The sequence below is a fragment of the Anabrus simplex genome, chromosome 14, assembly GCF_040414725.1.
Source record: "Anabrus simplex isolate iqAnaSimp1 chromosome 14, ASM4041472v1, whole genome shotgun sequence".
NCBI classification, from domain to species: Eukaryota; Metazoa; Arthropoda; class Insecta; order Orthoptera; family Tettigoniidae; genus Anabrus; species Anabrus simplex.
This window is the reverse complement of record NC_090278.1, coordinates 54404063-54430882: the sequence shown is the minus strand read 5'-3', so window position 1 is coordinate 54430882 and position 26820 is coordinate 54404063. Positions and strand designations below refer to the sequence as shown.

The following is a 26820-nucleotide window of genomic DNA, read 5'->3' as shown; positions in this document are numbered from 1 at the left end:
CTAGGAGTTGGAGGGAAGCGGCCGTGGCCTTAATTAAGGTACAGCCCCAGCATTTGCCTGGTGTGAAAATGGGAAACCACGGGAAACCATCTTCAGGGCTGCCGACAGTGGGATTAGAACCCACTATCTCCCGGATGCAAGCTTAATGAACTTTCACTTCATCAACACAGAGAACTTTTCCTATTAGTGAAACTCACAACCTGACTTTTAACTCCGTTTATCATACCATTGCCTACTGTCCATCTCACAGCATTGTCCAGGTCTTTTTTTACAGTCATTTACAATCTTGTAACTCTATACAGAATAACATCATCCGCAAAAAGCCTTACCTCTGATCCCAGTTCTTTACTTATATAATTTATATATATAAGAAGACATAAAGGTCCAATAATACTGCCTTGAGGAATTCTTCTCGGCTACAGGATCACATAATGCTTCACTTATTCTAATTAATTACTCTAATCTAATTAATAGATTATTCTAGTTAACTGAAACGCATGAATAATTTAAAGATACATTACCCTTGTAGAAGCCTCCGTGGCTCAGGCGACAGCGTGCCGGCCTCTCACCGCTGGATACCGTGGTTCAAATCCCGGTCACTCCATGTGAGATTTGTGCTGGACAAAGCGGAGGCAGGACAGGTTTTTCTCCGGATACTCCCGTTTTTCCTGTCATCTTTCATTCCAGCAACACTCTCCATTAACATTTCATCTCTCAGTCATTAATAATTGCCCCGGAAGAGTGCGACAGGCTTCGGCAGCCGGCACAATTCCTAACCTCGCCGCTAGATGGGGGGCTTCATTTATTCCATTCCTGACCCGGTCGAACGACTGGAAACATGCTGTGGACAAAAAAATAAGGGAACTTTGTGACCTTGAAAGATGTACTGCAATTCGCCGCGCCGGCAACGAAACAGCCCTTCCACCTAGCCACCACCTGGGAAGCTCTGTCTCCGCTCTCGGCCGCTAGAGTGTAGGTTCGCTGCAGTCTTAGACCGGCGAAGTCTGTAGCGCGCGTCAGCTGAACAGTTCTGATTTTAACTTAACAGAGCACACCTTTCTAGTTCGTTTAACATAATATGCGGGGTAGTCTTCTAAGACATTCCCAAAGCATCTTTGGTAGACAAAGTTAGTTAATACTAGGAAACGAATATACTTCTACTTTCTTCAGGTCCTTCTGTATATAAAAGGTGAGTCTTGCATTGCATTAACATTATTTTGCTCCATATTTTGATGCCTTGGTGTTGATATTGTGCCATTTTTTGTGAACAGCGTGTCACTAGGTAGGTTTAGAGAATATTTGACACTATCCAACAGAAGAATACATAGATGATTTGCGGGACTCATGAATGACTGTTGCTGGCGAATTATTATTCAACAATGCAAGTCTTTGTAAGCATGTGTAGTCTGTTGTATTTGAGTTTGTGAAAGGCATGGTTCACTTATACTGTCAAACGTTCTGTAAATTTAAGGGATATTCCTATATTTAAGAGCACTATCCTCCTTTTGCAAGAGATATCGAATTTACATGTAGCCTATTTCTCGTCATCTCAACAAAAAATGTACAGTAAAACTGTTCCACAAGAATAAGTTAATCATTTAATCTTCAAGCGATATTGTGTTAAGTTATGAATCGGTCAGAAATACAAAATTAATATTCGATACCGCCGGGCTGAATAGCTCAGATGGGAGTGCGCTGTACTTCTGAACTAAAGTTTGCATGTAGTAGCCTATTTGGAAGTGCTCGAATACGTCAGACTCGTGTTGGTAGATTTACTGGTACGTAAAATAAGTCCTGCGGGACAAAATTCTGGTAGGTCGGCGTCTTACTAAACCGTAAAAGTAATTAGTGGGACGTAAAACCAAGAACTTTCTTCTTCTTATTATTACATCTATTTAAGAGGACTCGGCTTGTGTCGGAGTCATAATGGGCTGACTCGACCTAAGCAAGGAGTTCCCCTATTGCTTATGAAATTATACATATATCTGCAAATATTATTTGCAACAGAAATAATTACAAATATACAAAAAATGTACACAAATGATGTCCCTAAACACATTTTTTTTCATTTACCCATTTTTGGAATCAGTTCTTCAGTATCAGCTGAACTGGGACCTGCATCTTCATGCTGTTTAGTGTAACTCAGAGGAAAAATCGTTTTGACAATGTGGCAGGTATTCAGGAGGGTGGCTTTCTGCAGTTCAACGTTCGAGTGGTGATGCAGGTTTAATGCGGCCAGAGAGCTGTGCGTCCGCGTCTGTGGTGTAGTAGTTAGTGTGATTAGCTGCCACCCCCGGAAGCCCAGGTTCGATTCCCGGCTCTGCCACGAAAAATGAAAAAGTGGTACGAGGGCTGGAACGGGGTCCATTAAGCCTTGGGAGGTCAACTGAGTAGAGGTGGGTTCGATTCCCACGTCAGCCATCCTGGAAGTGGGTTTCCGTGGTTTCCTATTTCTCCTCCAGGCAAATGCCGGGATGATACCTAACTTAAGGCCACGGCCACTTCCTTCCCTCTTTCTTGTCTGTCCCTTCCAATCTTCCCATCCCCCGCAAGGCACTTGTTCAGCATAGCAGGTGAGGCCGCCTGGGCGAGGTATTGGTCATCCTCCCTAGTTGTAACCCCGACCCAATCTCTCACGCTCCAGGACACTGTCCTTGAGGCGGTAGAGGTGGGATCCCTCGCTGAGTCCGAGGAAAAAACCGACCCTGGAGTGTAAACAGATAAAGAAGAAGAAGAAGAAGAAGAAGAGAGCTGTGCAAGCTTTTCGGAACAAAACCAATATATGATATTACTACTGGAACTGTGACGACTGATTCTAGTTTCCACAGGCGTTTTATTTGTATTGCTAATACTGTGTATTTTAGTGTCTTTGTGGCTATTGTCGTTTGCAGATTATTATTATTATTATTATTATTAATATTATTATTATTATTATTATTATTATTATTATTATTTCGTTATTCCCATTCATATTTAATATCATTGCTGGGTCACCTTAAATGTGTCGATTAAATATGTCTTGAAAGAAAACTCAACAATAAACAAATATGAACTCCCTTCGTTACCAGTTTTTTTTCTATTTGGCTTTACGTCGCACCGATAGGTCTTAATGGAAGGAAGCGGCCGTGGCTTTAATTAAGATACAGCCCCGGCATTTGCCTGGTGTGAAAATGGGAAACCACGGAAAACCATCTTCGGTGCTGCCGACAGTGGGGCTCGAACCCACGATCTCCCGATTACTGGATACTGGCCGCACTTAAGCGAGTGCAGCTATCGAGCTCGGTCGTTCGCAGTTTTTAACAGTAATACTTGAAGCATTCTACCTTCTTACTTAGGTGCTGTTCAGTTTATATTATTATAACTATTTATTATATACCTAGCCTAGAGCATGCAACTACAATTCTTACACAATGGAAGGTAAAACAAAATAGTGCTATGTTAAAACATTCTCGTTCGTGATTTTTAATTAATCGAACGGTTCCTTGCTTTTGATTCTTTGAGCCTTACAAATTAAAGACACATTTCCCGTAATTCAAATGTGATCTACTGTAGTACTATCGGGATTTTAACCCGCATTATAACAATACCCGCCTCTGTGGTGTAGTGGTTAGCGTGATTAGCTGCCACCCCCGGAGGCCCGGGTTCGATTCCCGGCTCTGCCACGAAATTTGAAAAGTGGTATGAGGGCTGGAACGGGGTCCACTCAGCCTCGGGAGGTCAACTGAGTAGAGGTGGGTTCGATTCCCACCTCAGCCATCCTGGAAGTGGTTTTCCGTGGTTTCCCACTTCTCCTCCAGGCGAATGCCGGGATGGTACCTAACATAAGGCCACGGCCGCTTCCTTCCCTCTTCCTTGCCTATCTCTTCCAATCTTCCCATCCCTCCACAAGGCCCCTGTTCAGCATAGCAGGTGAGGCCACCTGGGCGAGGTACTGGTCATTCTCCCCAGTTGTATCCCCGACCAAGAGTCTGAAGCTCCAGGACACTGCCCTTGAGGCGGTAGAGGTGGGATCCCTCGCTGTGTCCGAGGGAAAAGCCGACCCTGGAGGGTAAACAGATGATGATGATGATTATAACAATACAATATTGAATGTGATCATAACCTGTACATTTTTCTTAATGGGCAGAAGTATGGATTCTTCTCCTTATTTTTAGTGTGTGTAATGTAGAAAATTGTGTGCCTATTAGTCCATTAATTTAATTTCTTTATATTTCAAGTTTTCTGCCGTTCTGATCTGAGTTATCTGGCAAAACATCTTATTGAGCTCGCTAAATATCCACTATAATTATCTGAACATGACGAGAGTACTCGTTCCGTTCTTCATCAAAACGTTTCTGTCGAAGCCTTTTGTATTGTTACGAGGTACTCTTGTCAAGCCATTGAACATTTATGCTGAATACTGACAAGTTATACTGTATGTATACCCCAATTAGTCGCGGTTCCTCATACGAGGTCGGCGATGAGGTGAGATTAAGGTAGCATGTTTTACGGCGTCCGCCTCTGTGGTGTAGTGGTTAGCGTGATTAGCTGCGACCCCCGGAGGCCCGGGTTCGATTCCCGGCTCTGCCACGAAATTTGAAAAGTGGTACGAGGGCTGGAACGGGGTCCACTCAGCCTTGGGAGGTCAACTGAGTAGAGGTGGGTTCGATTCCCACTTCAGCCATCATGGAAGTGGTTTTCCGTGGTTTCCCACTTCTCCTCCAGGCGAATGCCGGGATGGTACCTAACTTAAGGCCACGGCCGCTTCCTTCCCTCTTCCTTGCCTATCCCTTCCAATCTTCCCATCCCTCCACAAGGCCCCTGTTCAGCATAACAGGTGAGGCCGCCTGGGCGAGGTACTGGTCATTCTCCCCAGTTGTATCCCCCGACCAAGAGTCTGAAGCTCCAGGACACTGCCCTCGAGGCGGTAGAGGTGGGATCCCTCGCTGAGTCCGAGGGAAAAGCCGAACCTGGAGGGTAAACAGATGATGATGATGATGTTTTACGGCAGGGTGCACTTCCTGACGCCAGCCTCGGTTGAGGAAGTAAGAAAGACGAAATTAATGACTGTGAATGAAATTGAGTAAGGTGATGGGAGGAATCGCCGGCTCCGCGGTGTCGCGGTAGCGTGCCTGCCTCTTAGTCGGAGGCCCCGGGTTTGAGTCCCAGCCAGGTCCGGGATTTTTACCTGGATCTGAGGGCTGGTTCGAGGTCAACTCAGCGTGCGTGATTACAATTGAGGAGCTACCTGACAGTGAGATAGCGGCCCGGGCTAGGAAGCCAAGAATAAAGGCCGAGGGGATTCGTCGTGCTGACCACACGACACCTCATAATCTGCAGGCCTTCGGGCTGAGCAGCTGTCTCTTGGTATGCCATGGATCTTTGCCTGGAAGTGGAAATAAGAGTTAGACAAACAAACAAACAAACAAACATTATTTTAATCAGTATAAATGCTCACCGGCTTAATAGTTCGGTCAAGAAATGGTAAATGAGTTAATCTGGGAAGGACAGCTGAATCAGAAAGTGAAAGAACCAACTAGAGGGAATTCATATTCTAGACGTGGTGGCAATAAAACCAGATGAGCTGAATAGAGAAACTGAAGTGATAGATGCTTTAAGTAACTACAAAGCTCTTTTGCCGTAATTAGAAATAATTGCGATAGAAAGAACGGTCGTAGTAGTAAGACTATTATCTTGTGAGAGGCATGGGGGAGTTTTAGGAAAGTAGCCTAATTATGTTCGGTGTTAAATGGTAAATAAAAATGTAAACAGCCTATGGAATGGGTTTAAAGCAATTGGTGAGGAGTGTGAAAATAGGTTTGTATCTTTGAAGGTGGTACGGAATGGGAAGTACCCACTTTATTATAACAGAGAAATTAGAGATATTAAGGAGGAGGTGCAGGTTAGAAAGAAATATTTAGGAATGGTTGTCGAAGTAAAGAGAGATTGAAGGAACTACCGAGCGCGTAGGCCTTGCGCTTCGGGGCACGCAGCTGTGAGCTTGCTTTCGGAAAATAGTGATGGTGATGGTGATTATTATTTTAAGGGGAAGTACAACTAGGTAACCATCCTCTTCTTCTTCTTCTCTTGCTACTGCTTTTTTTCACACCTGTGGGGTCGCGGTTGCGAACTGTGTCGCACGTGTGGATTTAGCCCTGTTTTCCGGCCAGATGCCCTTCCTGACGCCAACTCTATATGGAGGGATGTAATCACTATTGCGTATTTCTGTGGTGGTTGGTAGTGTGGTATGTTGTCTGAATCTGATGAGGAGAGTGTTAATCAGAAGCGATTGATCGAACCCGGTACTCTCTAAACCGAAGGCCAGTACGCTGACCATTCAGCAAACGAGTCGGACGAGGTAACCATCTTCTGTATAACACTAATCAGAGAGGAAAAATGGAAGGGGTCAGACACTTCGAAAAATGAGAAAGACGAGGGGCACGAAGGGCGTGAAAATGAAAGACTCCCTAGGCCTCGTGACGTAATACCGTCGGGGTGGGAAAGAACGAGATTTGACCAAGGGAGTTGGTTAGGAAAGATGAAAGTGAGGAGCCTGGCACAAGTAAATGGAAGCAATGCCAGGACTCATCTAAGAGCCCCGTGATTCAGACAACACACCACACTACCAACCACAACAGAAACACGCAATAGTGATTGCATCCCTCCATATAGAGTTGGCGTCAGGAAGGGCATCTGGCCGGAAAACAGGGCCAAATCCCCATGTGACACACAGTTCGCACCCACGACCCTGCAAGTGTGGGGAAAAGCAGTAGCAAATTGAGAGACCTGGGGCCTCTTTTAGTCGCATCTTACGACAGGCAGGGGATACAGTGGGTGTTATTCTACCACTCCCACCCACAGGGGTACGGAAAATAGTGAGTTCGAATCCCACCGTCGTCTGTCCTGAAGATGGTTTTGCGTGGTTTCCCATTTTTACACCAGGCAAATTAAATGGCTCGCCAGGTGCAGGTCTTTTGATTTGACTCCCGTAGGTGACCTGCATGTCATGATGATAAAGACGTCACATACACCCAGTCGCCGTGCCAGGGCAATTAATCAATTACGGTTAACATTCCCGACCCTGCCGGGAATCGAACCCGGGACCCCTGTGACCAAAGGCTAACCATTTAGCCATGGAGCCGAACACCAGGCAAATGCTGGGGCTGTACGGCCACTTCCTTCCCAGTCTTAGCCATTTCCTATCTCTCCGTCGCCGAAAACCTTTGAAGTGCTAGTGCGATGTTAAACAAGCAGCAAAAAGTCATCTAGGGAGCGCGGTTTGGCGACCAAAGGTCACCTAGCTGAGTCTGTCATTGCTTCCACTTGTCTGTGTCAGACTCCGCGCCACCTCCGTTGATCAGCTCTTGTTCTTTTTCCGATCTCAACCGTGTTAGTCTAGGGCAGCGATGGCAAACCTTTTCCGACTAGCGTTTCTGTTTAGGTCTTATTTATTACTTTTCACTATCCAGTGTGCTATCGGTTATTCTTCTTTAAAATCATCATCAAACCCTCTCATTTCACTGCCTTTATGTATTACATTGCATTACATATAAATCCATTCGACTGAATTTGTCATGGTTCTATTTGCAAACATCACTGAATATTACATTTTTTTGAACAGCCAAATTTTAGGAATACGACATATATTTTTGCTTTAACCTAATAAAATTTGTAAAAAGGATATGGTCAAATAATTGTTATATATTTCCTTATTAAAACGTAATGTTCAAATATGCTATGTTGCAAAGTTTTCGACCTGTTCTTTACATTGCAAGTGATTGATCTCATTATTAGAGCGTACTGAAGTTCTATATATTAAAACGTTTTACAATTAATTTATTTAAAACCACCTATTCAATACTTTGCAGTTTTAAAGACTTATATAATCATTCTAAGGTTGTAATGGTACATGTTTCACCTGTCCTCGCAGACATCATCAGCCATACATTCTATACTCTAAGTCAGAGCTCTGAAGTGGATGTTATATTAAAACTATTTTAAAAAATAATTGTTTACAATAATTTACATATTTATATTGAATTGGTTAATCCTGTTTTAAAGTTTTATTGGGATATCATATATATGTTCACATCTAATGGAGATAATATAAAATAATATTAACACTCATAATGTTGATACTGGGTTGACAATTGAAGTCAAATGGGAATCAAAATATTTTCACAGAATTTGTCAGTATATATATAATTTATATATACATAAAGCCGCCTCTGTGGTGTAGTGGTTAGCGTGATTAGCTGCCACCCCCGGAGGCCCGGGTTCGATTCCCGGCTCTGCCACGAAATTTGAAAAGTGGTGCGAGGGCTGGAACGGGGTCCACTCAGCCTCGGGAGGTCAACTGAGTAGAGGTGGGTTCGATTCCCACCTCAGCCATCCTGGAAGTGGTTTTCCGTGGTTTCCCACTTCTCCAGGCGAATGCCGGGATGGTACCTAACTTAAGGCCACGTCCGCTTCCTTCCCTCTTCCTTGCCTATCCCTTCCAATCTTCCCATCCCTCCACAAGGCCCCTGTTCAGCATAGCAGGTGAGGCCGCCTGGGCGAGGTACTGGTCATACTCCCCAGTTGTATCCCCGACCAAGAGTCTGAAGCTCCAGGACACTGCCCTTGAGGCGGTAGAGGTGGGATCCCTCGCTAAGTCCGAGGGAAAAGCCGACCCTGGAGGGTAAACAGATGATGATGATGATGATGATATACATAAATATAATATATATGCAGTAGTTTGTTGTATGAATGAGACTTGATCAAGCATCCTCTACTAGCTATACTTGCCATTTAACCAGCATCTTCAATTCGAATACTATTAATAAAGACTATCGCTTCAATAAAGAAAATATTTTAAACTTTAGAAGATTTTATCTAATCCACAAATCAGTTTAAGCTAAACGTATTGATTTCTTTTATGTACTGAAAAATTTTCAGAGCTCTGACTTAGCGTATAGAATTTATGGGCGGTGATGCCTGCGATTACAGGTGAAAGATGTACCATTACAACCTTAGAATGATTATATAAGTCTTAAAGATTGTAAAGTATTAAATAGATGGTTTTAAATAAATTAATTGTAAAAAGTTTTAATATGTTTATTACATGTCAAAAACATTAACATATGTCAGTATGTTGTCCGACGTACCACTGAAGTTGTATTACCGTGTTATTCGATCGCCATCCCTGATCGAGGAAGTATTTCATTTTCACGTCCTTCATGGTCCTTACCTTTCTCTGGCCGCTATCTTCATTTTTCGTCGTGTCAGACCTCTTCCTTCTTCGCTATAGAAGAAAGTTTTCTAACTCCTCACCTATTTCCCGCCAATATTCAGTCAAGCTGTTATACTCGGTACGCAGCAGTAATCCCATCTATCGGAGTTGAGCGGCAGCATATGAGACAAAGAAAATCACAACAAACAATGGTCAATGTAATGTTATTGTTGATCAATGTTATGGGCTTTCAGTATTGCAGGCCTTCACATGTAGATTTCTTCCGACTCTGAAATACCACTCTTATCACAGTCGGTACGCTAAAACTGAATAAAACATAAATGGTAGGAAATAATTCTGTATAACTTTTGTTATGTAGTACTTCTCGATAGGACCAATAACATTGGTATTTAAAAATGAAATTTTAGGCGCCTTCTCCTAAACTACAATTTCACTCAGCGTGAGTAAAATGATTTATAGCCTAGATTGCAGTGGCTCATCCCCCGACTTCACATACCGATTTTCATTAAATTCTCTTCAGTCGTTTTCTCGTGATGCGAATACAGACAGACAGACAGACAGACAGACAGACAGACAGACAGACAGACAGACAGACAGACATTACGAAAAAGGGCATTTCCTTGTTACTGTGGACATGACCGATACAGAAATATCATTTTCAAATTCTGAGCAATGTACAGACAAAACTCTTATCTATATAATGCAATAATAAAGGTAACTTACCCTAATACGAAGAAAATGAAAATATTGCTGTATATTTACTTGTATAGTTGTATTTTCGCCGTGGTATGCACAAGTTCTTAGCATTGTGGCAACTGAGAACTTTCACACACTGTATTTAAATTTGCAACACATTATATTTCCACAAAAACGTGTTATACAATAATAATTAAATGCATAAATTCCACGAGAAGCATTACGTCCCTCACCTCAATTGATCAGCTGATGGACTTGGCGCGCTTTCTACAGTGCGGCCTGTGTATTACGAAGGGTATTACGAAGGGTTCACTAGTATATTTAAAAAGTTTCCTAAAAACAGCTTTGTCCAGTTCGTCTGTCCGTTCTACTGGACCGATGTGCTTCATTTTTGTGTTCATCTCTCTGGAATTAGCTGCCGCTGAATTATAAGACACTGATAGGTCTTCAAGTCCAGTCAGCTTTGAGAAATCCGAAAATCAACTCGCAGAATAACCACTCCAATGTCCGACTCGTTGGCTGAACGGTTAGCGTACTGGCCTTCGGTTCAGAGGGTCCCGGGTTCGATTCCCGGCCGGGTCGGGGATTTTAACCTTAATTGGTTAATTCCAATGGCACGGGGGCTGGGTGTATGTGTTGTCTTCATCATCATTTCATCCTCATCACGACGCGCAGGTCACCTACGGGTGTCAAATAGAAAGACCTGCACCTGGCGAGCCGAACCCGTCCTGGGATATCCCGGCACTAAAAGCCATACGACATTTCATTTTTACCACTCCAATAATAGCAGGGGTAGGCTTACACGCTAGCCCGCAACACATTCTATACTTAGCGGGTTGCACACATTTAAGGAGCAATGTCTTTACGTAACGATATTGAAGCTAAACGATTAAAAATGACGGCGACTATAGGCAAACCTGCAGTTTCAACCAACCTTGAAATACATATGACTTACTATCTGGAAATAAATTGGTCTATGGGGAAGACACCTAGCCTATAACACTCCTACGGTTGGAGGTTGGGAGGGAGTGAGACGAAAAATATAATCGAAAACGACCTATATTAGTGTCGAATCCATACCTTTTCTGGGTCGCTGAGATGAATAGTGACATTCCGGATGCCGTTAAGAGGCGGCCGGAGCTGGAACGGCCGGCCACCAGCTCAGTAGTTGTTGTAAGAGTTTCTATAAGGAAACGGAACAAGGTAAAATTATTTCGTTTTTATAGCGTACGGTAGTCTGTGATACACTTCTCATTAGTGTAAAAGCATTTTAAAAAGAAATGCAAGCATAGTTATAAAATGGTAGTTAAAATAACGAATCTCCATATGAAATTGAGCTCTGAACCGCGGTTTTCCTAAACTTGTTTTAAGTCAAGATGGTGTTCAAATTAGAAGCAAACTATACCGTAGGGAAGTTTATTTTTTTCTCTAAGCGGCTACTTTAACATATTTCAAAATTAGGGATTCTTTATATATTTAATCGTGATTTGAATAAAGCTCTGCTTATTGACTTCCGAGTGTCAGCCGAATTCTAGTGCTGGTAGTTCAGCCAGTTTCCGTCAGATGCCGCAGCGTCACAAAGCCTTGTCCTTGAAGAGGGATGATGACAGATTAGCTCTTACCCATGCAGGGATGTGGTGAGTGAGGTCTTCAGCTGCTATCAGTTGCTTCCTCACCCTTGCTTCATAACAAGCGGCAGTGGACACGCTGACAATACTTCGTTACTCGCTAGTTGTGGTATGAACTTTCAATAGCACGTTATATTTTTTACCGAGTGCAATGGAATAGCAAAATGCTTGATTTGTAATAAGACATTAAACTTTATTAAACATTTTAACACCGAGCTCGATAGCTGCAGTCGCTTAAGTGCGGCCAGTATCCAGTATTCGGGAGATAGTAGGTTCGAACCCCACTGTCGGCAGCCCTGAAAATGGTTTTCCGTGGTTTCCCATTTTCACACCAGGCAAATGCCTCTACGCGCACGGCCAACTCGCCCTGTACCTTAATTAAGGCCACGACCGCTTCCTTCCCACTCCTACCCCTTTCCTGTCCCATCGTCGCCATAAGACCTATCTGTGTCGGTGCGACGTAAAGCAACTAACAAAAAAAAAAAAGATGACACTTGATGAAGAGGGATATATCAAAGTGGAGGAGCCCGGCACAAGTAAGTAGAAATAAAGCTAGGACTCAGCTAAGGGCTCCGTGGTCGCTAACCCAGACTCCCAAGTTCAGAGCCCATGGGGCCCGCTTTAGTCGCCTCTTACGACAGGCAGGTGATACTGTGGGTGTTATTTTACTACCCCCACCTACAGAGGGAAATTGCAGTGCCCCTCAGCTGTGGCGTTCTTTACCAGCACCGTTTCAGTTTCATAACGGGTAGGTATACAAAACCGTCGTTTACAATCCTTGTATTTCTTGGAAATGGGGTTTCCCAACATAACTAGAATAACTCACAGGTCAGATAGGTCATTCCGAAGAGCAGCGCTGCTATTGGCTAAAGCGCCTGACGTCACCGAGAGCGAGAATAAAGTGGTATTTTTTTGAGCTTAGTAGTTACTCTAATTACACTCCACTCAAGTCATGAAATACAGAACTAATGGATCTTTACATGCTGTAACATTTATTATTTAAAACATACGAAAACATACGGCTTCAAATCCGTCTTTGTAAAGACAAAGAGACTCTCACAACGGCTCGAAGGATGGAACGCAGGCCTTCTGCCTCTTGGCAGGTTCGATCCTGGCTCAATGCGGGGGTATTGGAAGGTCGACACGTTAAAGAACTCTTGCGGGACAACATTCCGCCACCTCTGCGTCTCCGAAAACAAGTTATTTTATCGAATTCAAATTTTAACACAATATGCAGTGGGATGTTTTATACATTGTTTATATATTTCAGAACTGTTTGTTTCCAAGGGAAAAAAACTGTTATAAATTTGTAAGGCTTGTTTTTACTCAGGGTTGTTGTAAAATTCCGTTCTTGGTCGCGTTACAATCTTTATCGTATGTCCAAATTATCACTGTGTGACTAAAAAATGCGTAAATGGATTATTCTGTTATATCAGTTTGTATTTTCATTGGATAGAATTATATTATGTACCACTTACTGGCCGGTACGGGGAAAGACGTGAGGCGGGGACGGGGTTGATGCACTAGTTCATTTCAACATCGGAAATAGTGTCCGGCGTGCTGGCCGTTGGTAACAAGGGCCCCGGGTTCGATTCTCGGCAGGGTCGAGAATTTTAACCATAATTGATCAATTTATCTGGCATGGGGGCTGGGTGTATGTGTCGTATCCATCATCATCTCATCCTCATCACGACGCGCAGGTCGTCGCCTACGGGAGTTAAATCAAAAGACCTGCATCTGGCGAGCCGAACTTGTCTTCGGACACTCCCGGCACTAAAAGCCATACGCCATTTCATTTATTTTTGTCGGAAACAGTACCTTATTTTGACTGCTTTGCTCAGCACTAACCGATGCTCAATAATTTCCTGGAATGTTTCGCATTCCGTACAAATGTCAACACCCTCAGCTCCGTGCAAGTACTGTATCACAACTTCCTGGTGACAGACTATGTGTCGCTGGAGGGTGAGAGGGGAATCGCTCGTTCGGCCTCAGCCTTTCTTACTGCCATCTATGCAGCCGCGATGTAACTATCAGTGGAGTTAGTTGTCGACATCAACGATACTAGTGGCGATATTTTGAAATAAAAGATGGATCTTGAGCTGACTACGGCCGCCTCTTAAGCCTCCATTAGCACTGAGAGTGAAAAGGGGTGAAAAAGAAAATGTCCAAAACGACAGAGTTTAAAATGACAGAGATTAAGAATGCACGTGTGTATGTTTCAGTATAGTTCTCAACCAAACTTGGCCGTTGCCTACGAGATACACAAGGCCGGGAAATAGGAAACAATTTGCCGCTGAAAAAGCGGCCCGACCGTGTTCACGGCTTGGCCGCTAGATGTCAGGTTTCCGTTCTGTTCTTAGCGGAGTTTTAACATTGTGATGTGCGGACTAAAAGTGATGTTGTGTTGATTTTGTGCAGTTTACTGTCAGTATTTTTCTGTCGGTGTGTGTATGTGAGGTTGAGAAGATGGTGAACTGTTGTGTACCTCTGTGTACTTCCGATACTGCTAAAAAGCAAGAAAATGTGACGTTTCATAGTTTCCCTTCGGAGCGTGGTTTAAGAGAGAAGTGGAGGAAAGCTATTTCCAGGCAAGGTGATAAAGTAGGATCTCTTTGGGTACCTAACAATTATTCTCGAGTGTGTAGCTTGCACTTTAATACGTCAGATTTTACTGTAAGCACATCAATCAAGCGAATTCTTCCCAACAAAGTTCCTTCTGTTTTTAGTGTGTACCCTGTTCATAAACAGAAAAGTAACAAGCGTAGGAAGGATCCAGCTCCCAGAAATGACGTACCATCAAAATTTAGTAGAATTTCTGATTCAGATAATGATATATCTTCAACAAATAACGGTTCTCTACCAGTTACAAACGAAAAAGGGGTACAAGTCTCGTTTCTATGAAAGGGAAAGGCTACGAGTAGCTCTTTTAAATCGAAATATTTATTGACGAGGAAGTCAAATACCAGGTTAAGGGAAACAATATTTAAATTGAGAAGTAGGATACGGGCAATGAAATCAGAAAAACGTTTTAAGATATCTGAACTTCACCAAAAATTTCCGATCAGGATGATGCGTTCAAGAATTACAGAAGGAAACGCCTGAACCGCAAAGTGCTGAAACTGTGATAACTTCCTGCATCTCAGGTAAGCTAATCAATCTTATGTATCGGTACGTTATACATTATAGATAGTATTCTATGAGATTAAATGAATTGCTCCTTGTGGTCATTTGAACATTAATGCTGCTGATATGTATTTGTCTTAATTGATCACGAAGTTTTCGTGAATTACTTATTTCGTCTTAACATAGTGTGAGACAGAGGTCTACGTTCTAGAAAATAAGTCACACGATTGCTCTTAGTCTATTTTTTATCTTATATCTGTTTGGTGTCCTCTGAAATTACTAGTTTTAATTAAATTTTATAGTTTTTCGCAAACCAACGTGTTGCAATGAGCGGGCGAGACAGAATAGTAAAGAGAAATCTAGCGGCGCTTGTCGGAAGTATCTCGAGGACAAGTTTATAGTGCTGTATTTCCCGGCCTTGTGTATCTCGTAGGCAACGACTTGGCACACATTCTCCACTAAACATATGACTTACTATCGGGAAAACAGTTGCATGGGAGTAAGTCACCCGTACATTTAGGGGCAGGGAAGGAGTGACATGAATAAAAGACGATTCCTTTTGCGAAAAGGTAATGATCGAAATTACGTCTTTCAATAAATGAAAATGCAACGCTACGTCAAAGCAAAGGATCTTCACTTTTAGTAGCCGCAGCATCTTTGGCGACCAAGGCCTATGGTGACGACTCATGTGACGTCACTTTCGTCACATCATGGCCGACGAGATATACACACACATGGCGCGAGTCGTATTCCTGTGTGACGTCACACTGTTAGTCTGACAGCTGTACAGCGTAAATTGAAGTTTATATATAGAGTAAACTTTATAAAGAGCAATTTTCGCAAATAAACATAAAAGTTTAAATTATAACATACAGTAGTAAATTTAATGATGGTAAATCTCTGAATCATGTTTAAACAAGAAACCTATAGGAAATATGAAGTATCAATAGACTACAATTCATTCCTTGTAAGTGGTATTTCTTACTAGTATCATAGTTTTCTGATATAATTTTATTTTGCTACAACCCAGGGTCATGACAATACATACGTTAATTAAACTCAATCACTATAACATTAAAATATATTGTTTTCCTTGACATAAATTAGATACAAGGCATTTTTAACTACATGCTAGTGGTGATTATTCTTTGAAAAGAAACTACAACTGGGCAACCATGCTCTATTAACACTAATCAGATGGAGAAATCAAAGGGGGCAAACACTTCGAAAATGAAGGTATCTGACAGAGAAAGACAAGAGCTACGAAGGTCTGTTTTATCAGCCATTACGTTACAAAAGTTTTGGATGACCCCATACCATAAGGCACATTCATGTCAAATTAATCGTGAACGACCAATCTTAGTGCCCAATCCATACTTTCCGGGGTCGCTGAGATGAATATCTGGCCATCCATCCATACCTTACATCACAGCCTGCACGGTTGCTAGGTTACATTTACGTCACACATTTCGTGACTGTAATTTCGTAACGCATATTTTCAGCTGACCCCGAGCCATAAGACATATTCGTCAGAAAACATTCGTGCATGGATCAAACATGGACGATTTGTGTCGTGACGAATCGAGATCATTTATAAACAAATCTATTCAATTAAGAAGAAGTAAAGTCACCATAATATGAAATACAATATTATACGCAACAATCAATCAATCAATCAATCAGTCAATCAATCAGTCAATCAATCAATCAATCAATCAATCAATCAATCACCACTGATCTGCATTTTTTGCTAGCTAGTACTTTACGTCGCATCGACACAGATAGGTCTTATGGCGACGATGGGATAGGAAAGGCCTAGGAGTTGGAAGGAAGCGGCCGTGGCCTTAATTAAGGTACAGCCCCAGCATTTGCCTGGTGTGAAAATGGGAAACCACGGAAAACCATCTTCAGGGGTGCCGACAGTGGGATTCGAACCCACTATCTCCCGGATGCAAGCTCACAGCCGCGCGCCCCTGACCGCACAGCCAACTCGGCCGGTGATCTGCATTTAGGGCAGTCGCCCAGGTGGCAGATTTCCATCTGCCTGGTATTTACCTGGTATTTTCTTAAGTAATCGCAGGGAATTTGGAATTTTATTGAATATCTCCCTTAGTAAATTATTCCAATACCTAACTCCTCTTCCAATAAACGAATATTTGTCCCAGTTTGTCCTCTTGAAGCCAGCTCCATGGCTAAATGGTTATCGTGCTAGCCTTTGGCCACAGGGGACCAGGGTTCGATTCCAGGCAGGTTCGGGAATTTTAACCATCATTGGTTAATTTCTCTGGCACGGGGGCTGGGTGTATGTGTTGTATTCAACATCATTTCATCCACGTCACGACGCGCAGGTCGCCTACGGGAGTCAAATAGAAAGACCTGCACTTGGCGAGCCGAACATGTCCTCGGACGCTCCCAGCACTAAAAGCCATACGCCCTTACATTTCATGTCCTCTTGAATTCCACTTTATCTTCATATTGTGATCTTTCCTACTTTTAAAAACACCACTCAAACTTATTTGTCTACTCAAATCATTCCTCGCCTTCTCTCTACTGACAGCTTGAAACATACCACTTAGTCGAGCAGCTCGTCTCCTTACTCCAACCAAAACTCTGCAACACTTTTGTGACATTACTGTTTTGTCGGAAATCACCCAGAACAAATCGAGCTGCTTTTCTTTGGATTTTTTCCAGTTCTTGAATCAAGTAATCCTGGTGAGGGTTCCATACGTAGTACACTGGAACCATACTCTAGTTGGGGTCTTACCGGAGACTGTATGCTCTTATATGGAAATATTGTTTAATCATGCTAACTGGCGATGGTTTTTGTCATGTTTGTTTTAAGATGTAAAATCGCGTGGTCATTGATCCACGTCGACAAGGAAAATTGTTTATAAAAAGGAGAAAAAAATCGTAAAGGAATGATCCCTTGAAGAATAAAACAAGAGGGAGTCATAAAAGAGGGAAGGACTGCCTTTACATAAAACTGATCAACAATAACATTACGTTGACCATTGTTGTGACGTGATTTGTCTCTTCTGCTGTCACTCATCTCCGATAGATGGGATTGCTATTGCATCCCGAGTAAAACATCATGGCTGAATATTGGCGGAAAGTAGCTGGGGAGATCGATAACATGACACGTGCTCTATGATTGTACCCGCTAACTACGGGTTCTGCAGCTAATACACGAGAAAATTGAGCTCATAACGGTAAAAACTAGATCACAAAAACTGAGTGTAGTTTAACCATGATGTTCTCTGCAGCATTTCCTGAGCAAGCCACTCAAGTTCTTATCGAATCTATTTCTCGATCTGCCTACCTGAACATTACCGAGTGCGATCTCTCCCCTTTTGGGAAGGTGTCTATTTTCGACCGCTCCTGTTTATCTTGAACTTCTTTGCTTTTGCCAGTATTTTTAAAAGACTTTATCTCCTCTTTTTCCTTGTAAGTGGCAAGAATGTTTTTGGACTTGTCAAACCCAGCTGTGGTCCCCTGGCACGTGTTTCCAAGTATTATTTCTCTCCTTCTTTTTTCCTCTGGCACGTGCATTGGTCGGCCTCGGATTTTTGGCAACGTCTCCTTTGCTTCTCTTCCTCTCACTCTAACATTTACGCGCGGTGGCGTCATCGATACCATTATGCCGAGAAACTCAATTCGTAGGTATAAGTCACTGATGACTAGATATCATTATTATAACCTCTTAAAATTTAACTTTCAGACTTGTAAAATAGGCTCTAAAGTAATCAAATAAGCGTTAAAATGTAGTTTGTCTAATTGAATCGGTCATTGCTAAAAGGATCTTTGTTCCAAAAAGTTAGTTTTGAGAAACACACAAACTGTTTTGATCAAATGTTAATGTTGACGCCGGTCCCCGTGGTGTAGGGCTAGCGTGCCTGCCTCTTACTTGGAGATCCCGGGTTCGATTCCTGGCCAGGACAGGGATTTTTACCTGGACCTGAGGGCTGGTTCGAGGTCCACTCACCCTACGTGATTAGAATTGAGGAGCTATCTGACGGTGAGATAGCGGCCCCGGTCTAGAAAGCCAAGCATAACGGCCGAGATGATTCGTCGTGCTGACCACATGACACCTCGTAATCTGCAGGCCTTCGGGCTGAGCAGCGGTCGCTTGGTAGACCAAGGCCCTTCAAGGGCTGTAGTGCCATGGGGTTTGGTTTTGGTTAATGTTGACGTTGAGCAGTAATTTTTTAAAAATAATCCATTCTTTCTTAATCCGCTTACCCACCAGGGACTCAGCGAGGGATCCCACCTCTACCGTCTCGAGGGCAGTGTCCTAGAGTGAGACTTTGGGTCGGGGAGATACGACTCGGGAGGAGGACCAGTACCTCGCCCAGGCGGCCTCACCTGCTTTGCTGAACAGGGGCCTTTCTTTAGATGAAAATATGTATAATTTATTTAATGAAGCGCTATTTTCACTTAGTTATCAGCATTGCTTTCTGTAATATTGGTAATTGAAATTCTGAAAACTAGAGGACCCATGCGAGAAATCTCGCATGTTCATAAAGTATGTGGCGGAGTAACCCCCTGACGAACTACTGGTGAACTAAGGAATACACAAATCAGTACAAAATTAGACAGTCTTACTTACCACTTAATGTAATCTTTGTTTCTTTAACATTTATGGTATCCACTTGAACGGAAGCAAATGCAAGTGCATTATTATACTGACGAATGTTCCGGACGTAATTTTTGGTTATTCTATCATTATTTTCTTAACTGATAATTACAGCATATTATAATGACATAAAACGGGCGTTCCAGCGACCAAAATGTAAAGTGGACAGCAATGGTGGCGCGTATTATCCTACAGCAACAGTATTTGCAAATCGCACACTTCGTACATTTTTTTAAAACTCATTTTTAAAAGAAATGATCGATATTTATGAAATGATAGTACAATTCGTCACTGCTAATGTCTATTCTCTTCCTTTTGAATGCTCTTTTGTCACGATCGGTTACTTGTGAGCGCCGCAAAAGGGACCTACACTACTGAAATAATATATACGATAAGGGCCTTTTAGCAATAACTACAAATTCTTCTACATTGTAATGAAAATACAACATTATTTGAATTAGTTTACGAATATTTTGAGCAATCATTGTCAAACATTATTTATAGTACTAGAATAAAAGTACACAATATTAAAAAATATTAAGCTATATGTGTCGTCTAATAAATCCTACTAGGCTTGAAGAAAAATACAAAATATTTAAAAATATTATCTGCGTCCTCTAATAAATAATTATATTTAACTAATTGAGGCACTGGCGTGGAGAAAACGGGAAGTCCTGAGGACGGTAGAATAACCCCCACGGTATCCCCTGCCTGTCGTAGGAGGCGACTAAGGGCGGCTCCCAGAACTCTTAACTTGGGAGAGTGGGTTGACGACCACGGGAACCTTAGTTGAGTCCTGGCATTTTTTCCACTTACTTGTGCCAGGCGCCTCACTTTCAACTACCCTATTCGACCTCCATGGGTCAAATATTGTTCTTTTCCGATTCCGACGTTATTAGGTTTGCGAATCCTAGGGAATCCTTCATTTACGCGCCCTTCGTGGCCCTTGTCTTTCTTTAGCCGATACTTTCATTTTTCGAAATGTTGGACCCCTTCCATGTTTTCCTTGATTAGTTTTAATAGAGAATGGTTGCCCAGTTGTGCCCTCTTAAAAGCACCGTGACAAGTAAAAATTACAGGAGAAGCAGCAAAATATTTTAGAACGTAGAGAACGACAGTTAATTTGTCGCTGTTCGGATAAAAGGTCATATCTCCCAATGCTCTTCCTATCCATTATTTTCCTTAAGACTGGTCACGCCTCCCAGCCACATACGGATATGCAGTCCATCAGAACAATTTTCGTTGTTCATTTTCGTATGGTAACGTGAATCTTTCCGTGATACCTGAGCTCCCTCGTGCTGTATCGGTAGACCTCGGTTATCTTCGAGATTCGTATTGGCAACCTTTGACACATAAACTATGAATCGCCGTGAGACATCTGGTGTACACTTTACCTACTAGTACTGTTGTTGTTTACACAGCAAAGCCAAGCTATAGAATTCATGCTAGGAACAAGATTCGCATCGAGAAAATGTTATATAATATGTGTTGGACACAGTTGTTGGCTTAAGATACTAGAGGTTCAGAAAATTCCTATCGATCGATCATACTATCGATTCAATTCAGATTTCATTTCCATTCAGTTGGTAGTATAACCGTAACCGGGAGATCTCCCTCCTTACTCCTCACCCCCCGTAAAACCTGGTATCAAGAAAAGGTTCGCGTACTGTAAAGGAAAATGAACCTTAAGTGTATTATGCTGTAGAAGTACGTAAATAAGTCATACATTTCTAGAATGCGGTACGGTAAGGTTCATTTTCCTTTACAAGTAGGCGTAGGGAAATGAACACAAGGAATATTGTTCTGATGGACTAAATATCCATTATGTGACTTGAAGGCGTGACGAGTCTCAAGGGAAATAATGGATAGGAAGAGCGTTGGGAGATATGACCCTTTATCCGAACAGCGACGAGTTAAGCCTTTCCACAATCAATATAAAAGTAAACCAAAAATATCCAGTTTTGGAGTTATGCAGTGACTTCCCATAAACATTTAATTTGTAATGAAACATCGGATTTTTGGCAGATCACATCATTATGAGCATTCATCCACATGTTTCACGGTCAAACCCATGCCACTACTCGTCTAAATAATCCAACATAACGAGTAAGTACTTTTACTTGATGTCGCTGATGACCGGAAGTTTTCTGAGAGGCTGGATGGACTGTATATTGCTTACGGCACTATGAGGTCATCCTTTTTTAATATGTAGTGGTCCTTCCACACCTCCATTTCATTGAATGATCGCTTTGTTTTTAGTAGTAGGAGGAGTGTGCAGCTGTGAACTCGCGTCCGGGAGATAGTGGGTTCGAACCGCGCTGTCGGCAGCCCTGAAGATGGTTTTCCGTGGTTTCCCATTTTCACACCAGGCAAATGTTGCGGCTGTACCTTAAATTAAGGCCACGGCCGCTTCCTTCTCATTCCTAGGCCTTTCCTGTTTCATCGTCGCCATAAGACTTATCTGTATCGGTATGAGGTAAAGCAAATAGCAAAAAAGAATACTACTACTGCTAGTAGTCAGGGAAGGATATACACTAAAAAGCTAATATCGCCGACCTATTCTCTTTTTATTAATGGTAAATCACTGCTGCCAACTTGACTAGTTACAGATTGAAATCACGAGACATAACCCACAACAAACCAACCTCAATGTAAGTATCAGTAATGGAAGTTCTCTTACCCAAGTAAATAATCAATTAAGATATTCATAATTAAGTCGGTTTTCAAGGATTTCAGAAAATACACACTCTCACTTTATTTAATGTTATATATTTCTGTCTTTATGTTGATATACGTATTTCCACATTCTTCGGTGTTTGCCTGGTGTAAATAATTCAGCTCCCTTCTTGAAATTTGCTATTACTTGTCGGACTGAAGTGAAAGCACGTTGTAATAATACACACAAGCAAATATATTACATGTACATAAGCGGTAAGTCAGTAAGAATATTCAAACGCTAGGTCTGCAAACCGTATCAAAGACAAGACACAACAAGGTTAGGTTAGGTTAGGTTAGGTAAGGTTAGGTTAGGTAAGGCTAGGTTAAGTTAGGTAAGGTTAGGTTAGGTAAGGTTAAGTTAGGTAAGGTTAGGTTAGGTAATGTAAGGTTAGGTAAGGTTAGGTTAGGTAAGGTTAGGTAAGGTTAGGTTAGGTAAGGTAAGGTAAGGTTAGGTTAGGTTAGGTAAGGTTATGTAAGGTTAGGTTAGGTTAGGTAAGGTTCGGTAAGGTTAGGTTAGGTTAGGTTAGGTTAGGTTAGGTAAGGTTAGGTTAGGTTAGGTTAGGTAAGGTTAGGTTAGGTAAGGTTAGGTAATGTAAGGTAAGGTTATGTAAGGTTAGGTTAGGTAAGGTTATGTAATGTTAGGTTAGGTAAAGTTAGGTTATGTACGGTTAGGTTATGTAATGTTAGGTTAGGTTAGGTTAGGTTAGGTTAGGTTATGTAAGGTTAGGTTAGGTTAGGTTATGTAAGGTTAGGTTAGGTTAGGTAATGTAAGGTTAGGTTAGGTAAGGTTATGTAAGGTTAGGTTAGGTAAGGTTGGTTAGGTTAGGTTAGGTTAGGTTAGGTTAGGTTAGGTTAGGTTAGGTTAGGTTAGGTAATGTAAGGTTAGGTTAGGTAAGGTTATGTAAGGTTAGGTTAGGTAAGGTTAGGTTAGGTTAGGTAAGGTTAGGTTAGGTTAGGTTAGGTAAGATTAGGTAATGAAAGGTAAGGTTATGTAAGGTTAGGTTAGGTAAGGTTGTGTAATGTTAGGTTAGGTAAAGTTAGGTTATGTAAGGTTAGGTTAGGTTAGGTTAGGTAAGGTTGGGTTAGGTAAAGTTATGTAATGTTAGGTTAGGTTAGGTTAGTTTGGTAACGAAATTTCCTTCCATTTCAACTGAACTGATCTTTATAGAGGAAGTAACGTTTCTTTTCGTGATGTTCTTGCAATTTTTTCTTGCCACTTATACATCCTAATTGCATTCTATACTACGAATTGAACGTAATACGACCGTATTATTAACATGCTCCGTTCGTCATTTAACACCATCTACGTTATTAAATGAATTATTTGAACACGCCACAATTCTACTTACCTGGCATTACTCAAACAGGTTTGTAATCCTACAGAAAAGAAAATATGCTGTACGTCTTATACCCGCAAATGAAAAGCTACTGAATTTTACAATACCGTAATGGAAATACGCAAATTTCGCAAGTCTGCATAGTGCCAATGTGCAAGATTAACAGGGGAAGTCTTATCGCCGGGATGAGTGGCTCAGACGGTTGAGGCGCTGGCCTTCTGACCACAACTTGGCAGGTTTGATCCTGGCTCAATCCAGTGGTATTTGAAGGTGCCCAAATACGTCAGCCTAGTACCAGTAGATTTACTGGCACGTAAAAGAACTCCTGCGGGGTTACATTCCGGCACCTCAGCGTCTCCGAAAACCGTAAAAGTAGTTTTTGGGACGTGAAGAAAATAATAATAATAATAATAATAATAATAATAATAATAATAATAATACGTCTTATCGGCATGTAGGGTCCTTAAACTGTATGGTTAGCGACAATGAAACGAGCCCAACGGTTAGAAAATAACTATAAATCATTGCCTTTAGTAAAGTGGGAGACCCATCTTATCAGAGGGGAAAAAAAAAGGCTAATATTCATTTGATTGTTAAATATGCTGGAATTGTTGTTGACAATTGCTGCACATATCCCAATATTGGCATGCTTCCCGAAAACTAGAAGCAACTTCAATAATGTCAAAATATTAATTATAACATTTTAAAATAAAATGTTCAAAATTTACCGCCTTTATAGGAATATATTACAGTTTCCCTTATAAATTCCATGTTTATAACAATTTCCGTACTTTTCCTTTTTTAAAGTGTGTATCAAACCTCCACCTACAAAATGAACCTCGATCACCAACATACACTGTGATTTAGATATTTTTGTCGAGTTTTTATTCCGAGCACCTGAAAATACTAATATTTTTGTAAATAAACGTATTACATAAAATCTAATATAAATCCTATTGACCTGAATGAGTAGTACAAATTGTAGTACAAATATGAGAGGAAACCATGAAAAAATCATAATTATCCGTGAAACAGTAAGAGTGTTATGAAGGAAATAATGATATATTGTAAAAAAAGGCAGGACATTTTGAACATTTTACTGTATTTTATAATGTTATAATTAGAATTTCGACATTATTGAAGTTACTTCTGATAGCTCTGAAGCATGCCAATACGCGTAGCATTTGCCAACAACATTTGTAGCACATATAACAATCGAATGAATATTGGTCTATTTTCCCCGTGTTAAGCTGGGTCTCCCCCCTGTCAGAGGAGAAAGAGTAACGTTGTACCCTTGGTGTATAAGCTTACATGGCAGGGAATATACAAAAGCTTTTATTCCATCCCCAAAGGGAACGGCGGGCCTCGTAGAAGGTAAGACCGTCCCTCAAGCCAGGGAGATTTGATTCTATGAAGGAGATGTTCGGTGAAAATGAGGGGGCTGGCGATCATTGCTTATACGAAGAACTGTCTCGGCATACGCATTACTTCAGGAGAACCAAAAACTACGGAAAACAACTTAACTTTCGAATTCTTTATCCATGACAAGGAGCTGTCAGTGGAGAGACGGCGTGGAATGGCATTACTAGAAGGGAGTTTGAATGGGAAAAATGAAATGGAGGAACCTGGTACAGCTAAGTTGAAATAATGACTCAGCTAAGTGTCCAGTTCCTCAACAACCCATGCTGTCAAGTTTGATGGGCCTTCCTGGCCACTTCAGATTGCACGCACACGGATTGAGGTCTGGGAACCGGGCAGGCCAAGCATTGCCGCGATTGCTCGTGCATTTGACGCTCTCTCTCATTACAGGTCCTTTGACACCGCACACGGGTCTCATGCGGCATTACTCACGTGGTGCTGTCCAGCGCCATCTGTTTGTCTTTTTGTGCACTCGTTGTTGGTGTCAATAAAACCCCATGCCATGCCAGTCATGTGTGTCGATTATTACCTCTCTACATCCAATATTCCGTGAAGTATTCCTTCCTCAAATGTTAATGTACTTTTGGGTCATCCTGTATTTAGAAGTCTTTCTCTGTCCAAAGCTGTACATGAATGCAGAGTCTACGGGTAATGTGAAACAAATATCACGCCATACAGTCACTAATTTCAGTGTGGTATGAAGGTGGAGACTGTGGTATAAATAAAAACGCCTTGAACTTCAGTTAACGATCACGAACGTATGACTGCCTTTCATTTGGCATCAGCAGTCATCGTCACTCATCCATGCTGGGCTGAGTAAACAGCATCGTTAACGAGCTCAGAAAGTCAGGCTTCTGTCTACTGAATTCCTAGAAATCTAGCTCATAATCTCTTATTTATGATCGCTTCTTCGGTGTGTGGGCCATCAACCCACGCCTTTCTATTCTGTGCTAACTTGCCCATGAAAATCTGAACAGAGTGTGTCCCAACGGTAACAGTTTGACCGTGTATTGCAGACTACACAGGCTACTAAAAATATTGTTTGTATATTTGTCATAAATAGTATTGGCAGACCATTCACAAACAAAATAACTTGTCCATAGTAACACGTACAGTGTATTTCTGTTCTCACAAGGGGGCATTCCCTACTCGTCACCACCAATTTCGCTCAAATTTATAGAACATGCAGGGCTATGTTAGAAAGGAAAGTACCCAAAGTGGGAACTCCAGATGGGCAAGCGTATAGAAAATAAAAATAAAAATGTTTACGCGGCTCTCGCATCGTATAAGCCACTTGCGTTAGTGCGCACGCCGACCAGTAGTTGGCGTAGCGGTAAGAGCTTGGACTAGTAATTTGATGGCCGTGGGTTCGACTCCCCGTGTCGAGAACATTTTTCTCAATTTTTATGTTATTCATTTATTTTAATTTATTTTATTCATCATCATCATCATCTGTTTACCCTCCAGGTTCGGTTTTTCCCTCGGACTCAGCGAGGGATCCCACCTCTACCGCCTCAAGGGCAGTGTCCTGGAGCTTCAGACTCTTGGTCGGGGGATTCAACTGGGGAGAATGACCAGTACCTCGCCCAGGCGGCCTCACCTGCTATGCTGAACATGGGCCTTGTGGAGGGATGGGAAGATCGGATGGGATAGGCAAGGAAGAGGGGAAGGAAGCGGCCGTGGCCTTAAGTTATGTACCATCCCGGCATTCGCCTGGAGGAGAAGTGGGGAAACCACGGAAAACCACTTCGAGGATGGCTGAGGAGGGAATCGAACCCACCTCTACTCAGTTGACCTCCCGAGGCTGAGTGGACCCCGTTCCAGCCCTCGTACCACTTTTCAAATTTCGTGGCAGAGCCGGGAATCGAACCCGGACCTCCGGGGGTGGCAGCTAATCACGCTAACCACTACACCACAGAGGCGGGCATTTATTTTATTTATTTATTTATTTATTTATTTGTTTATTTATGTATTTATTTATTTATTTATTTATATGCAAAAGGCATATAGGAAGTCATTTTTTTTAACGGGCGCACAATTGTAGAAAATTTGTAG

At 41.9% G+C, this 26820-nt stretch overlaps 1 protein-coding gene across 1 annotated transcript in view; it reads left to right on the top strand.

Moving 5' to 3' along the window:
* Window positions 1-989: 989 nt before the first annotated feature.
* The window catches only part of LOC136885569 (MFS-type transporter SLC18B1), a 186227-nt gene continuing 160396 nt past the window's right edge, over window positions 990-26820 (top strand). Inside the window, exon 1 of the mRNA XM_067158213.2 lies at window positions 990-1189. The gene's annotated coding sequence lies outside the window, so the exon portion shown is untranslated. The remainder of the gene's footprint in view (window positions 1190-26820) is intronic.